Source organism: Strigops habroptila, chromosome 8 (assembly GCF_004027225.2).
Source record: "Strigops habroptila isolate Jane chromosome 8, bStrHab1.2.pri, whole genome shotgun sequence".
Classification (NCBI taxonomy): domain Eukaryota; kingdom Metazoa; phylum Chordata; class Aves; order Psittaciformes; family Psittacidae; genus Strigops; species Strigops habroptila.
This window is the reverse complement of record NC_044284.2, coordinates 32,366,248-32,382,499: the sequence shown is the minus strand read 5'-3', so window position 1 is coordinate 32,382,499 and position 16,252 is coordinate 32,366,248. Positions and strand designations below refer to the sequence as shown.

Genomic DNA, 16,252 nt, shown 5'->3' with positions numbered 1-16,252 from the left:
GGCAGCAGAAATCAGTAGTGCTGACACCTTTCTTTGTACACTGGACTCAGCATCTTATGTCCTTGAGGTAGAACAATTCCAGAAGCCTGTCCTGCTAACGAGAAAACAAGCTTATTTCTATTTATGTCTTCACTAGAAACTTAGTGAAGCGTCTGCTCACGTTCACAAGTAAGGTCATCTCTGCAGTCAGAATCAGCAGTGGAAGAGTTTCATTAACAGATGAGTAATCTCCAGTTTGTGTTGCAGGAACCCAGTAACAGCTGAGGAAGGCGATGGGAAAGGTTTGTAAAATTGAGAGTGTTATAGTGAAGGTAATCAGAGAGTGTTTGTTGTTACGCTAATGCTAAAGACATCAAATCAAATGAAACTAGAAAGTGATGTCCAAAGTAAGCACAGTTAGGTATTTTTTCCTAGAATACCTCTGCAGAATTTTTTGCCTCAGAACACGGTAATGCTGAAAGTGTATGTGAACTCAGAAAGCCATTATATATATTCACGGAAGAAAAATTCACCTGGAGCTACTGAACACAGTTTTTGTAGTTGATGTGGAAAAAGAGACTTTTGAAAAAGGATTCAAAGAAGACTTGTGAATTTGGGAGCACCTCTTATAATGAGCACTATGCGAGAAAGCATGCTGATGCTCATTAGAAAATACATCAAGTGCATAATTAGCCATTTGGAGGTAGCTGAAGTTAGCTCTTTGGTACCAAATCAGTGATAAGCGAAGTGCAAAGGCCCTTCTTGGCTATTAAAAGAGAAAACCTGTTAAGTGTGTTATGTGTGAGGTATTAGAAGGTGAAGCTGGTGAAGAAGTACAGAGAGATGTGGCAAGACAAAAGATGGTGATCTTTTCAAAAGGATCCTAAGTGAACCAGAATAGGGCAAACTTGCTTTTGTGAGGACCAGCATAAGCTCAGGCTTGAGATAATGAAAGTCTGGATAAGAACTTCCATCCATAAGTTGTATGTATGTAGGTATGGAATAGGCCATGCTTTAGAAGTGCTATGCATAAAGAATTGTAAAAATTAACCTAGTTAAATCTATGTGCTATATAAAGATTGAGGCATATTAACCAGTAAAAATGTGTGGGTTTTCTAATGAGTGGCACTGATGTTTTGAATTTTGTATGTTATGTACTTGAGCATTTTGAAGATCTACAATCACAGTCTCTAACCCTACAAAACCACTTTAAAAATAAGAATACCTTTGGTTTTTGTTGCCATTTTCTTAAAGTATAAGGAGCCCTGGAATGTACACCGAGACTTCAAGAACTGAATTAGTCTCACTTTTTTTCATGATTATTTAAGGAGTAGATGTTCTGATTGTGCAGGCTTAGTTAAGAAGATTTCTATTGATATTGAATGGTGGTGTATGTCAGCCTTTCAGCTAATATTCCAAGTATATGCTTTAATTATCTTTTTTCTTCCAAAGTGATCATTGTATGAGAGTATGTTGTGATCTGCCAAGTGTTGCTCAGGTAGATGTCACTGGTGCTATTTTGAAACTTTAATTTGTGAATGTTTATGATATTTTTTCTTTCCTTTTTTTTTTTTTAATGTTAGAGATTGAGTTTTACTGTGGGAAGAAATTTTACACTAAGCAAATACCTAGCTAAAGAGAAAAGAGGGGAATTCTGCAGTTATTTCAAAATTCAAAATTTCAAAATAGAAACACTGCCAAATTAAATCTACTTTAATGTCAGCTTGTGGTTTAAACCTTAATTTTTAAGAGAATTTCTTTCAATAACTCTGAACTTAATTTTTATCTACATAAATCTTAGAAGCCTTGTGCTCATACAGTTAAAATATGTCACTTAGTTCAGTATGCTTTATGATGAATTTTGTAACATATCTTTGAATATTAGGAAGATGGGATGTGTTGAAGGTAGGGCTGCTGTTCAAGCTTGGGAAGACATTAAGTTGAAGTTTCTTGCTTCCTTTTCTTCCCTCCGGCTGCTCATGGTTTAACCTCTAACTTTCTTGTTGTGCAGCTGCTGTTCTGTTTCCCATCTGAAGATAAGTAGGACTCTTTGTGTCCCTAGCACACTTTGGTTTTCATGCTTTCAACATGTGCTTCTATATAGAAGATCTAAAAATGTGTGTATGCATATATACATATATATAATAATGTGTTTATATGAACGTGTTTCTTGGATAGGTTTGCTTTGGTTTGGGTTAGAAATAGCAATTGTGTGTTCACAAATTACCTATGACATATGCCCAGTATGTATTTTTGCAGTAAATGCGTAGCAGTTTGCTCGGTTCCAAGCATGTGTGCGCATGTGCTGTCTCTTCAACATGGTCAGATTTTTGCATGAGGAAATAAATACATTCGGTTTTGTGTGTTAAATACCATATTAATGAAAATTCAAATAGTCACTTATATTTATAGGACTTTTCAATTGCTTGACTTTTAGCGTGCTTGATAAGAAATTGGAGCTAAATACAAATTCGAGGAACTCCTTTGGCAAACGAGTACAGATGCTCATTGCAGTCACCATGTGGCACTTTTTCATGCACATAGTATTTCCTTTTGCAGCATGCACTGTAGAATGTGCCCCTTAAAATGCCAATCGTAGGTTAATTATAGGCACAGGAATCACAATTTTTAGTTACTTTGCTGAAGGCTCTGTGTGCTGCTTTTCTCTGAAGGACAGAGTGCATGTTTTTGAAACAAAAAAATCTGCAGCCAGCAGTACCTGATGGACATGGGCATGATGGTCTACATTATTTTATAAAAGAACTGCTGAAATAGGGTTTTAAAGTCAAATACTCCAAAGGCAGTGAGGAGACAGAATAAACCATTGTAAGAGCAAGGAGGCTAGCAAGTGCAAAACACCACTGGCTGGTGCTCGGCTTTCTGCCTGCCAAGGCCCACAGGCTCTTCTCCTGCTCCCAGAGCTGCTCCCTGGCTGTGGGTCCCAGTCTGGGGCCATACAAGGGCTCTTCCCTCCCTGGAGTAGCACTCTGCACTTCTCCTTGTTGAACTGCTGTGGGTTCCTGACCTTTCCAGATGGCATCCCTGCCCTCAAGCATAGCTGCTAGTTGCCCCCAAACTAGTGTTACCTGCAAGCTTGATGAGAGTGCGCTCCCTGGCTTTCTCGAAGTAATTGATGGAGACATTGAATAGGCCAGGTCCCAGGATGGATGGCTGCAGTATCCTACATGTTACTGGCCTTCAGGTCATCATAGAATCATAGAATGGTTTGGGTTGGAAAGGCCCTTAAAGCTCATCTAGTTCCACATTCCCTACCACAGGCAGGGACACCTTCCACTAGACCAGATTGCTCATAGCCCCATCCAACTTGTCCTTGAACACTGCCAGGGATGGGGCAGCCACAGCTTCTCTGGGCAAGCTGTTCCTCTGTCTCACCACTCTCACTGTAAAGATCTTCCTCCTAACATTTAATCAAAAAATCTCCCTTCTGTCAGTTTAAAGCCATTATCCTTTGTCTTGTCACTACATACCCTTGTGAAAAGTCCCTCTAGCCCCTTTAGCCTGTTGGCCCCTTTAGGTAGCGGAAGGCTGCTCTGACACCTCCCAGGGCCTTCTCCAGGCTGAACGAACTTAGCGCTCTCAGCCTGTTTTTATAGGAGAGGTGCTCCAGCCTTCTGATCATCTTTGTGGTCCTCTTGTCAGTAACTGAAGAACCCATTTATCACTCCCTGTGGAGCCCAACCATTCCACCAGGTTTCTACCTGTCTGGTGGTGTCTCATCCATATGGCAACATCCCAGAATGGATATATGAATATTGTGGCAGATAATGCCAAGCCTGGCTAAAGTTGAGGAAATAGCCTCTACTGCTCTCCCTTTTTCTGAAGATGGCACAAGATCTGCCTTTCTGCAGTCATTGAGGACCCTCTCAATCTCCATGAGATTTCTCACACGATAGTGGCCTTGCTATGGCATTAGCTCTCTGCACCCTTGGGCACAGCCCGTCTGGTGCAATGGGTCAGGTTGTATCAAATAATCCCTAATATGAGCCTCAGCCTTATCTCCATCTGCTGTCACTAAATCATTCACCTCCTTCAGCAACAGGCCCGCTTTTTCCTTGTTTAGCCTTTTACTATTATCTGCAGCATTAAATGTCAGACTGTTTGCTAAGCATTTTCCTGAAATGTTGATTTGAAAAGTTGTGTTTTATCAGTGAAATGTAATGCAGTATGTGTGTTAAATCCCAATTATATGTGCATTAAGTGTTCCCGTAAAAAGTCTAAACTGAATTTTGCAAATTTTTATTTAATTATAGACTTACATTTTGGGATGTATTAGGCCACCCACTAAGTGTGAGGGAGTTCGAGATTGCTCCCAAAGATCTACTGGTTGTTTCAGGGAAACCTTAGTTCTCCTTGTCGTCAACCTGATAAAGTTTGCAGGAAATTTTCCCCAAAAATGGCAGCAGCTCTCCTTTGACTTCTCTCTGTTACCTGATAATTTAATTTTAAAAACATAAACAATAATATTTGAAATAACTTTTTATTTACAGATAAGTATGAATATTTTTTTCATTCGTTTTTAATATTTAAAGTGCAGAAATGTTTTAGTGTGTGATATGTGCATTTGTACACGGCATAGAAAAATATTCAGCATGTGTGTGCTTCATTCATTTTGCTGTTATGAAAGAAAAAAGCCCTTGTACATCTAGCCAGGACAGAATTTTACTGTAAACCTAATGCAGCGTTTTCCTTCTTTTGTGTTGCTGCAACTGGAATTTTTCAAATGTGCAGTGTGGTGGTCATGATAATGTGTTTACAGAGTGTAAAATTTCAGTTTGAATTATGAGTGCTATAATAATTGATCATCAGCATTTGTGCTTTGCGTAAGAAGAGTTCAAGAAAGCTGAATATTAAATAAACATCATGTTGGATGAACAGCATTTCTGTTTCCTCACAACTCATCAGCAAAACAAAAACTAAGAGAAGAGCATGTATTTGTATTGCCAATTACTGTCCAAGGAGGATAATGATACAGTCTTTATGACCTGCTAGGACTGTATGCTTAAAATAGATTTCCCATTACATTCCTCTCTGTGTTAAAATACAGCCTTTCTACCAACAGATATGTTGTGCTAAAAATAAAACTGGAAAGGTGTCTCATATGTAGTTTCTGGTTATTAAGTAATGTGCGCTCTCTCTGTCCTTACCCAGTGGGCTCTTCTGTTTTTATGAAAGGCTGCATGAGCTCAGGGAGCTGGTAGATGCAGGGGGTGAATGAACAAAATTAAAGTCCTCTCCTTAGAACTTCTCACTGGATTTGATCATGTTGCAAATGAGTGGAAATGTACAGAATTTGTTTGTTTTGAAACAGTATTTTTACACTGTATCTCAGGTAGGTACAGTAGAGTGTTCAAATAACAAACAGGATCCTCCTATGGGAATTTTAAGTTATATAAGTAAAATTGTTACAGAAACTGTTAGGTTTTAAATACCTATTTAATTCGTGGAAGTCAGTGCATTCAGTATGTTTAATCAACTCGTATTCTGGGCATGGAATCTTTTAAAGAGGCAACGAAAGTACTCTGTAGTGTGCATAGGCAAGGGAGAAGGACACAGTAAATGGTTCTCTGGTCAGAGTGGAAAAACACAGTGTAACTCGTGCTTTGTTTTGATGCATTTGGTTTGATGGTGCATTTTCTGCTCTGAATAAAGAAATAGTGCTGTCTTGGGGCTGAAGCCATCAACAGTGCAATCGGTGGAAATCTTTTAGAAGATGATGCATTAGTCTCACAGAGATGTTTACACCCCGGTGTCTTTGTTTTCCTGGAGCACTGTTGCTGTGAAGTGAGAGAGTGACGCAGCTGCCACAGAACCAACAGGTTGCAGGGCTCTGGATGCAGGCGGCAAAGACAGGGGGTGCGTCTGGCATGGTACAGGCAAGATGAATACAGGACACCCCCCTCCTACCCCACCACGCCCTTTTTTTGTTTTTGTTCCCTTTGGCAGTCTCTACCATCTCTAGTACATCTGTGTGTGTGTGCTAAAATGATCAAATCGGTAACGATCACTTCTTTTAGTTTTTCCTGTTTCTTTTCTGTAAGGAGTCCTTTAGAGCTTCTAAGGATCTCATTTCTATTCTTGTGATAGCAGGTGCCTTTTGATAACCTCCTTTTCTCCAGTCTTGATTATTCTTTTTCTATGGTGTTTGTTTCTTCCCTTTGGCAATTACATCCTTAATTTTGGATTATTTTAAATTTCTATTGCTAAAATCAAAATGCGGTCAGCAACTGTCCTTCTGCATTTGCTGCTTTATTTCTGTGGGACAAGAAGCCCCTGACATTCTGGCATATAAGTTGTCTGCATATGTTAATTTATATTGTCTCTTAACTGCAAGGTATTTTTTCTTAAATAAGTTATCCGTATTTGTTTGTAGTCGATCATATGTTTAATAGCATTTTTTATTACATGGCACATAAGTGTTCATGGAGAAAAGGATTTTCATCCTCGTGCTCTAATGAGTTGTTTTCTTAGCTTTCCCAAATGGTGTCCAATTCTTAGAATCAGTCCAGTGAGTGTCCTTGTGGTGTGGATGTACATCAGGGTTTGGCAGATTCATTCTGCCTTGTTTAGAAATTTCTCAGGCACTGAACTGAATAAAGTGAATCCATCAGCAAGCTGATGGAACCAGAGTGGCAATTAGATGCCAGGCCCATCTTGCTGGATCCTCCTATGCCCATTCTGCTGAGAGACTCCAGTGTCTGAGCTCAGTTACTTCACAGAAGCCATGACTTAGCAGAACATGAATCCCCAATGTCTCCAAACCAGAAATGATCTGAAATCAGACTTTGGTGCTACCATATGAAGATTTTAAAAATTGCTTTAAGTAAAACCCTTCCCAAACTAGTGAAAAGGTTATATCTGCTGATCGAAGGGTTCTGCCCTCTTCCTTTGGCACCCCAACCAGCGATACTCAATACAAAGCAAATTCTCGGAAAGCTCTTTAAAGATTAAAAAGATACATCCTCAGAGATCACGCTCCTTTAAGAAAAGTTTTTACTTGAAATGAGAAAAACCTGAACGCGCCTAGAAAACAGTTTCTCTGGCATGCATTCTTCTCACTGCATTCACTACTTGAAGATACGGGAGGTTTAGAAGTGCTTGATTTATAAGCTATTTTGTTTCTTGTATGAAGATCCATTTGATTTATCTCAGCATTTGCTACCATACAATTTACCATATTTTTAAAAAACGATATATTTATTGACTTCTGCACCTTACTATTTTGTGGTTGTATTGGCTTTTCAGGGTCTTTCTATATTTTTGAAGTATATAAGACAGTGAAACCTAAATTCAGAAGAGGGTTTCTGAGGTTTGTTTTTTTATATAGATAAAATATATTTTTTACATTATTATTGATTCCTTATTTTCTACCATACAAATGGGAGCAACTTCATTGTTCTTCCGACACTGCAGTTAAAATGAGTGCTCTTGGTCTAGTAATTGGTGTTTCTTACTGATGCTCTAGAAGAGATACAGGGGAGGAACTATTCAGAAACTTCTAGTTGCGATATACAAATTAATTGCCAATGAGTTGAGATTTTACAGTATCGAAAGTGAACTTTTGGAGAGTGCTCACATGCAGAAGTGAGAGCAAGTACAGCACTGCTGCGTATGAATTACAGAAGTGAAATACAAAAAGATTAGTTTTGAATGAGTACCAAATACAAAAATAATAGTAGGTATGATTAAGATAGGTGACTTTTATGTGGCAGTTGCCCTCTTACTCTCTTCTTCTTTCTCAGTGTAATTACTTGAAGATTACTATAGTCCGGATACAATTCTGTGTTTTATTTAAATATTTGTTTGCTGGATTAGAATTAAATGATAAAGCTAAACTTAAAAACCAAAACAAAACCATTCCCAAACCTGAAGATAAGACTGCTTTTTCTAATTATTGGTAGTGCCTAAATATTGACCTCTATTTCTAATTTTGTGATCTGTGGCGTGTTAATATCAATCGCTGGAAATAAGGCTGTAAAATTGACTCTTGCAAAATAGATCAGGCTTATAAATTGTGGATATTTGACAATGTGATATATATTAAAATTAATTTAGAAAATTCATTGTCAGGACAGGAGAAAGAGCAATTCCAACACCTGAGAACTTGAGAATGCAGCTTGCAGGTACTGTACACTTTTTAGTGTCTGCTCTTTTTCTTCAAAATGCTGATTTGATTTCCCCAAGTATAAAGATGAATGTGTAGAGAATATTGCAGATCTGTTTTCTTTTTCAACGTAAATCCCAGAGGGAGCCCTGTCATGTTGTAATCAATAGACTTGTGGCATGCAGCCTTGCCATCGCCTTGGAGGAGGGCAGTAAGGACCCTCTCCTTTTGGTTCTGTGTAGCCTCTAGGCCTTCCTGCTGTGTTGGATGCTCAGAGATTGGCTGCCCCTACATCAGAGCCTAAACCTGTGTTTGTCAGCGGGGCTCAGAACTAGTGGATTGGAGAGGTTCAGGCCAACCTGAGAAGCAGAAGCAGCTTAGCTACACACCTATTTCTGAGAGTTCATCTCTCTGCAGTGTGGGGTGTCCATTGCCTGCTGTTACCCCTCTTGCTACCCCATCCACTTCACTGGGGCAGTTCTGTGCTCCTTGTGTTACATCTCTCTGCAGAATTTGCCTTTATCCTTAAACTACAGGTATATTATATCTTTGCTTAGCGAATTGGGGCTTTTATTTGCAGTTGGAACTTCAGTGCTATCACGGTACAAATAACTGTAATGGATGCTGTCGCTGTATAAATGACATTCTTTTGTTCAGCAGCATAGAAGTTACAGTTTACCAGAATACCAACATCTAAGAGCTCCTGATCTGTCACGTGGCTGTTAGAACAGAGTAGTTAAACTTCCTTGATGGTTTGGTTGGTGCTGGCTGTTTTAACTCTGAGGGAGCACTGGCCACCTCAGGATGTGGGATTGTCCTGCTAGGGTTTTCCTTGGATCTGTTTTCAATGACTTGCATCTAGGAAGAGACTGACTATTGCTGCATGCCTTTCCTACCCCACTTCAATACTTTCAAAAGAAAAAGATTTTTGACTGCTCTTTGAATATCAAGGCTTACAATAGATGTTGCTTTAAGGAGGTCTTTCAAGGTTTAATTTGCACCTTTGACTACTTAACACCAGAAGAAATGTCTGCTAGGCCCAGGGTGGACCAAAGTGAAAACAATTTAATCAACACGCAGAAGCCCTTGTTTGAAGTAATTGATTGTAATTTTATTTGGATTTAGAGAAATCAAACTTTGTCAAGAAAATAGCTGTGCTGTGATCCATTAAAACGTTTGATTTGCTTCTAGCATTGAGTTGTTGGAGTAAAACTGGTATTTCTTTTGCTAATCAGGCTGATTTACTGCTTTGCTCTGCTTTTTTTTAAAGCATATAACTTAACCTTCAGGTTATTTAAGTTTTCATGACTTTTTATGAAGTTGCAAGTAGATGCATGTTTCTTATTTGCTGTGTCAAATGGCATTTAGGTGAAAGTGGATATCTAATACACAAAATCTTCACTAGGTTTTACTGTTGCAGTGTACTGGATAAAGAGGGACTATTTCCAAAAACTTTTGCATTTAAAAATAGGAAAAAGTACTATTTTGTGAGTACTGAAATAAACTGATTTTGTTCTTCAGTATTTCAGAATTAGAGGGGGTTTGTCATCTTATAATTGGCAGATAAACTTCTCATCCTTGAATGTACAGAGTACATACAAGTAAGCTAGTTGAACTAGTTGGGGTATTAAAAATAATTTCTGTGCCAGTGTAAGAACTTAACACTTTTAATAAATGCTCTTTGTGAATGCTATGCCTTCGATTTCCAGCAGTTCCATCGGTGGTTTAGCTTTCTTTAAAACTTCATGTATTGTTTGAATATTTAATTTGTCTGAAATTATTATAGTAGCTTAAATCAGATTTTGGTATAGGTTGCCAAAATTTTAAATTGAATTTGAAATTAAAATTTAAACTTAGCAGGTGGTTAAGATTAGAAACACCGTGGCCCGAGTGGTGCTGTTCCTGCTGCCCACCTGGGGCTCAGCTCTGCCAGCCTGCAGCACGGCCTTGGGTTAGTGCATGGGCAGCAGTCCTGATGTAAGGCATTGCTGTGTACGCAAATTAGCACTTTACTGGGAGCATTGCCTCTGTGTGTGGTTTTGGTCCGTTTCAAATACCAGTTTTAATTTTTGAATCTGTAAATAGTTTGGTACTGGGTTGTACTCTGGCCATCATTACGTTTCAGAGATAAGAGAAAGAGGGTCATGAATTCTTTCTGCCTGTGTCTAGCAACCCATAAGTTCCTCTATGGAAAATGGAAATAGCAGTGTGTGATTCCTGTAAACTGATCTTGTGTTCCCAAGTTTTGAAGGATTTCCTGTGCTTGAAGGATCTCCTGTGTGGATGATCAATGCAGCCTTTCCCTCAAAGAGCTTTTACAAGACATGTGGCGTGTATGGGAACACATGCCCCCTCTCTGTCTGACTCGGACAGCTGTTCTAGGGCATCAGTGAGATTTCTGGATTTCTGTCTTTTCTTTCAGATCTGGTTGATATCAACCAATGTCTTTTAATTTCAACCTTAAAATTATATGATCCAAGACGAACTGTGTCATTGAAAAGGTTTGGTTTTTTAAGAGAATAATAGTCAGCACACATACCAAAGATGGTGCAGCAGGGTTCTGTTGTCAAAACACAGTAAAGAATTTCAGTTAAAGAATAAGGAGATTTTTTGTTTTGTTTTTGGTTTGTTGGTTTTTTGGTTGGGTTTTTTCTTTTTTTCTTTTTTTTTTTTTTTAATAGAGTTTTTTGCCAAAAATGAAAAAATAATACTCTTTAAAAAGAACAAACAGCAGTGCTCCTGTGGTGTTCCGTCTTCTTTTCTACTCTTCTCATGCCATGGTGAGGAAGCGGTATTGGGCAAGAGATGCAGCCCAGCTGTGGGGAGCCAGCCTGCGTTGAGGCTGGAGCTACTGTGCTCCAGTTTCTTTGGGCATTGTCATTTATTCTTGTTTTGTTCCAGTTGGAACAAAATAATAAGCATCAGGGTTTAAAATTTACTGTGTGGTATCTGTAGGGTTTGTATTTTAATCTTTCTTAATTCTAAAGATAATTAATACTGATATCAGAAAAGTGTCTGTGCTCTGTATCTTTACCAGTGTATTTAAGTTCACCATGCCTCATTTCTGGGTTGTTTTGGGTTTTTTTTGTCTCTCTGGCCATGAATAACTCAGCTGCATATCTTAGGTAGTGTCTATACCTTTCCTTTGCGAGGGGGTATTGGAAACACTCCCATGCGTGTGCATGCTGTGAGCAGCCACAGTGAAGTCCATCTGAATCTTGGTTACTTCATTCAGCTGATGGGGCAATAGCAAGGGCAGTGCTGCAGCTATCTGTTGGGTCACTTAGAAAATACCTATCCTTTAAACTCGATTTGTGTCATTGTTAATAGCAGTAAGAAATGGTTAATTTAAAAAAGAAAAAAACAGAGTCACACCACCCACAGGAGGGTTTAAGTGGAGTCCCTCAGATATGGCTGCTGGAATGAGCTCACCGGGTGAAGTCTTCTAGTAACTAAGGATGAGCAGACTATTTGGATCCTCAGTAGTATCTTTCTGGTTTGTTAATCAAAAGAAATGCAAATGTTGCCTTTAATATTTTGCAAATACATCTCTCTGTGTAAAATGTGTCACAGGAGAGATTTTTACATAGCTACATGTGAAATCAAATTGCCCTATTGGCAATTTTGTTACATACTAACAGACCGGAAAAGCAGAATCCCTATGTTGCAATTGCAAACCAAGAAGTAAACGTCTGTCTCTATTTACATTTCCCATCATACAGGTGCATATACTGAGTTTCATTATGCCATGTTGCTAAAATTCGTATCTGTTTCCTTATCTTACCATTTATGGCTACATAGTGTGTGCTGGGACAGTGAAATTCTATGCAGTGATGGGAGGCTTCACAGATCACTTTCATGCATGTATTACAAACACTTTATGCTGTTGTTGCTTCTCTGGCATGAAATATTTGCACTTCACTGTGGCTGTATGCCTTCATCCACACTCATCTTTGTCCTGTGGGGCCATGGGTGGTCTGTGGCTTGACCATGAAGCCAGCATCTTCAAAATTTGGCAAGAGTGTTTGCATGTGTCACTTTGGGAACTGACAATTGTCCAAGTCACTTAAGAATTTCGTAGTAAAGTCTTTACACACTGAAGTAATAAAAATTAACTCTTTGTATGCAGGCTAAAATATATGTATTTTCATATTTATTTTTACCACTTTACAGGAGGATCATTTTGTTCATAATAATATAAAACTAGTAATATTTTCTGAATCATTGCATTAACAAATTATTTAGTTAAAAATGCCATAAGGAAATGGTCTTAACTTGACAAAAGAATAAATAGTGCTAATTGCTCTTAAACTTAGCTTGCTAAGGGTACAAATGCCAGTAGCAAAATGGCATCTTTTTCACTTTTGTGGGAGCGGAAGAGTCAGTGTGTCTGTGGTATGCACTCACAGCCTGCTACCGTGCAGTCCAAGAGGGTCAAAGGAGACTTCTCTGAAAAGGTGTCAAAATCAGTCTAGTAGCAGTATTCCTATAAGAATATGACAAGTTGATTTATTTCTGGATAAAGTTGATGTAAAAAAAATTGTGATGTGTTAAATGGGTCAGAAATGCTAGCATCTGAGGCATTTTTGTAATTCCAAGATTTTGCTTGTTCCTTTGACGGTGATAAGAATGATAAGACACAAGAAAAAGTCTGATAAATGATTGCATCTGTACAGTGTCATGCAACAAAATATATATATATATATTGAACCTTTTTTTTATCTGATCTGGTAAACAGTCTCTTCTGAAGTGCAGCAGCTTGTAAACCTAGGTTGTTACTACTACTTGTGGGCAGATGGAAGATACATCATTATTGGGCTGTCAAGTTCTGTGCATTTATTACATAGTGCTGCATAGGCTTTGTGTATCTATTAGTGCTAAATGCTTCATACTGTTCCATTTTAGAATCCTGCCACTGACTTTGAAAAGCACAGCAAAAAAACATGCTTAAAAAAAAGGAGAAGAAAGCCCTTGAGTAGGTGTGACTAAAATAATATCTGCAGTGTTCTGTTTGGAGATGAACCAGACCCCAATATTAGATATCTGACACGGAGGGGAAATACTTTTGCTAGGTGGAGTATTTTTGACAAATGTGTGTGTTTGATATTCCTCACCCGAGCATTTGTCCGTTGTTTCCTTGGTTAACGAGTGTGTGTTAGCACAATCACAAAAGAAAGGAGTAAAATGTGCAGGCCTACAGTTCTTCATCAATAAAAGGCTGAGTATCTGTATATTCAAACTGAAAATAGAGGCATAGCTTTTATAGCTTTTTTTTATTTTACTTAAGTGTATAGACATTCATTACTCTTTGTTTTTCAAGAATGAAAGCCAGGCTGGTCTGTGGATGCTGTAGTAAACCTGTATTGGAACAGCAAAAAACATGCAAGGAGCAAGTAATTTCAGTGATGAAAATATCTAGCATATCTTTAAGGTGTGGGTAAATTTTATATCTTTAATAAGTTGGAAGATCAAAGACCAAGACTAGAGGGCTTGAGTCTTTTTTTTACTTTCTCTGATCAGTCTAGTAGATCACATTGACTTTCAAAAAAAAAAAAGGGGGAAGAGCCCCACCTTTTTCAAGAAGTCCTGACAGCAGTTGTGGAGAATTCTGCAGGCAACCACAGGGGCAGAATTCCCAAATGGTAAAAAAAAGGGGGAAGAGCCCCACCTTTTTCAAGAAGTCCTGACAGCAGTTGTGGAGAATTCTGCAGGCAACCACAGGGGCAGAATTCCCAAATGGTAAAATCCTATCTTCAGCCTATTCTAGTTTGAACAACGAGATTTACAGGATGTGCAGCTCAGCCAATTTCAAATTCCTGGTGTGAAACAATCAAGATAAGAATCAAAAAGTAAAGGAGGGGAAGGGCCCTGTTAGATCAAATGCCATGTAGTAGATATCTCCTTAGGCAGAATTACTCCTTCCAGAGTCCTTACTGCTTTTGCTTAAAATAACAGGAGTCCCATAGCGTAAATTGTTTCTCATAACTGTTCTTCAGCTGCATGATTTTGGTTTTTCCTTGTTATTTAAAATGTGTTTCCAGCTACACCATCTTCAGTAGATATAGCTAAACCTGAGATATTTTCTTGCCCTTGACTTTTGCTCCTGTTCAACTGCTGTGTGTCTTCCCCTGGCTGGAGATGTTACTTACTTATGTCTGAAGCCTGATCCATTAACAGCTTTCCAAGTTATCAAGTAGACTTTCACTGAGATTAAAAAGACATTTAATGCAGAGGGTTGTAACTAGTTCCATTTTTTGTATGGATTTTGAAAATGATAAATAATGTGCTTGACAAAACTCATTTTATTCTGGGATACTTTTGAAGATGGTGAATGTAGTGTCAGTTCTTCAGAAAAGCTTAAGAAAGCTTAACTTCCCATCATTCTTGATAGCATTGACACATCCTTTACAGATACTATTAGGACATGCCAATTGCAGAGAAAACAAAATGCTATTAACCCTGTTTGTGAGGAGCTCTACTGAAGAACAGAAGTGGAAAGGGGAGACACTGAGGAGACTATTAGTCAGATTACTGGGGTTATAAGATTTGGAATTTAATAGCTTCCAGAATAAAAACTAGTATGTAAAAAATCTGAGCTCTTCTGTAGGTGTGAGCTTATGCTGATGAGCACATATTGGCCAATGCTCCTTCAAAAATAGAGTTGAAATGTAATGGCATTATTTTAATATTTATCATGTTAGATGCTCAATTCCCCATTTCCTATTCCTAGATGAACGCTTTTATAGATGAACACCTTCAATAACAATGTGTAAGTGCCTTTTTTCTTTTTTTGTGGGTGTTGTACAAATCGTCCATAGAAGTGGATCTGTATTAGTGACCACTCTATCAAGATGGTAATGCTAGAGAGATCAAAAAGGGCAGGAAGGTTGGAAATGCCATGGAAGACTTCAGTTAATCACATGCAAAGTGTGCAGTTGTCATATCAAATCATAATATAGAGACCAGGTGTAGGTGTTTCATACAGCAGCTTGTTAAGGAAAGATTACAACATGGGAGTGGGGCATACTGAATTCTGTGGAGACACGAGAGTCATGGAGAGAGTGAATAGGGGTCAGAGGTTCATTTTCTCTTACAGGAATGTCAAGTTAAGCCAGTAAGATATTAAAGCATATATATAAAATTGTAAAGAGAGAGACACACACAAGCTTGTTCTTTCTCTGAGCAGGGAGCAGATATGTAAAACTTCTTACCAGAAGAAGTAAATGCTAAGTGTTTAAGGGACTGAAATGTTAATGGAAGATAATTCCTTTAAAGTTACTAAACACACAGGGACCAAACAAATCGTGCTCTGAAAAGTCATCTGAGTTGAAAATGGCTGGAGATTATTTAGGAGACTAGATCGTGTTGGTGCTGTTTTCACTCTTCCTTTGGCTATTGGCCTTTGAGTCACTGCTGGAGAGAGGGTAATGGGCCAGGGAGCCCTTTGGCCTGATCCAGTATGGCCAGTCTTCAGGTCTCCTTCAGGTCTCTTGCAGTTTTGTTTGGATAAAGTCTTTTATCTTGGATAAAGGAAAACACAGGGTGCTGGGGAACTAACATTAGCAAGTGTTTTTGCTTTTTTTTTAACTGTTTGCAAAGCTATGTAATAGGTTATCTAATCACACTTCCACTTGTTTGTAGGATAAACACCTGCTATGTGTTGCTCTGTACATGTAATACATGAGTTCAAAAGGGCTGTAAATTGAGCTATACAGCTGCAATGACTGGAGGAAACTCAACAGAAAATATTTCCAATGAAACAAAAATACTGACTTCATACATTTTGGCAACAAATTAAGTGTGCTTAGGTTTTTTTGTTTCTTTATGGGGTTTCTTTTTTTTTTTTGCACCCATTTGCAATAAGGAAAATGCTTTCCTACAGTAGGAAAGGCCAATATAATTGAAATGTTAATTAACAAAATGAACAGCATTTTTAGGAAAAGGTTTGGGTTTTTTTTAATTTTTGAATAGACCACATAGGGCAGGAAGTACATAGTTTGACTGTATACATGTAGCTAAGCCCCACTTTACTACTTACAACAGACTCGAGTAAGGGCACTGTTAGGTTATCAATTAATCATAGCCGAGTGATGGTCTTTATGTGAGACTTCTCTTCTGTGGCTTAATATCCTGATGCTAATTAAGTCCTTT

The 16,252-nt window shown here is 38.3% G+C and overlaps 2 protein-coding genes across 8 annotated transcripts in view; one reads left to right on the top strand and one right to left on the bottom strand.

Moving 5' to 3' along the window:
- Window positions 1-16,252, top strand: part of TBL1XR1 (TBL1X receptor 1) — a 116,426-nt gene that overhangs the window by 26,896 nt on the left and 73,278 nt on the right. The window lies entirely within an intron of this gene.
- LOC115612204 overlaps window positions 1-16,252 on the bottom strand; it is a 49,085-nt gene that overhangs the window by 31,737 nt on the left and 1,096 nt on the right. The gene's annotated exons all lie outside the window — the stretch shown is intronic.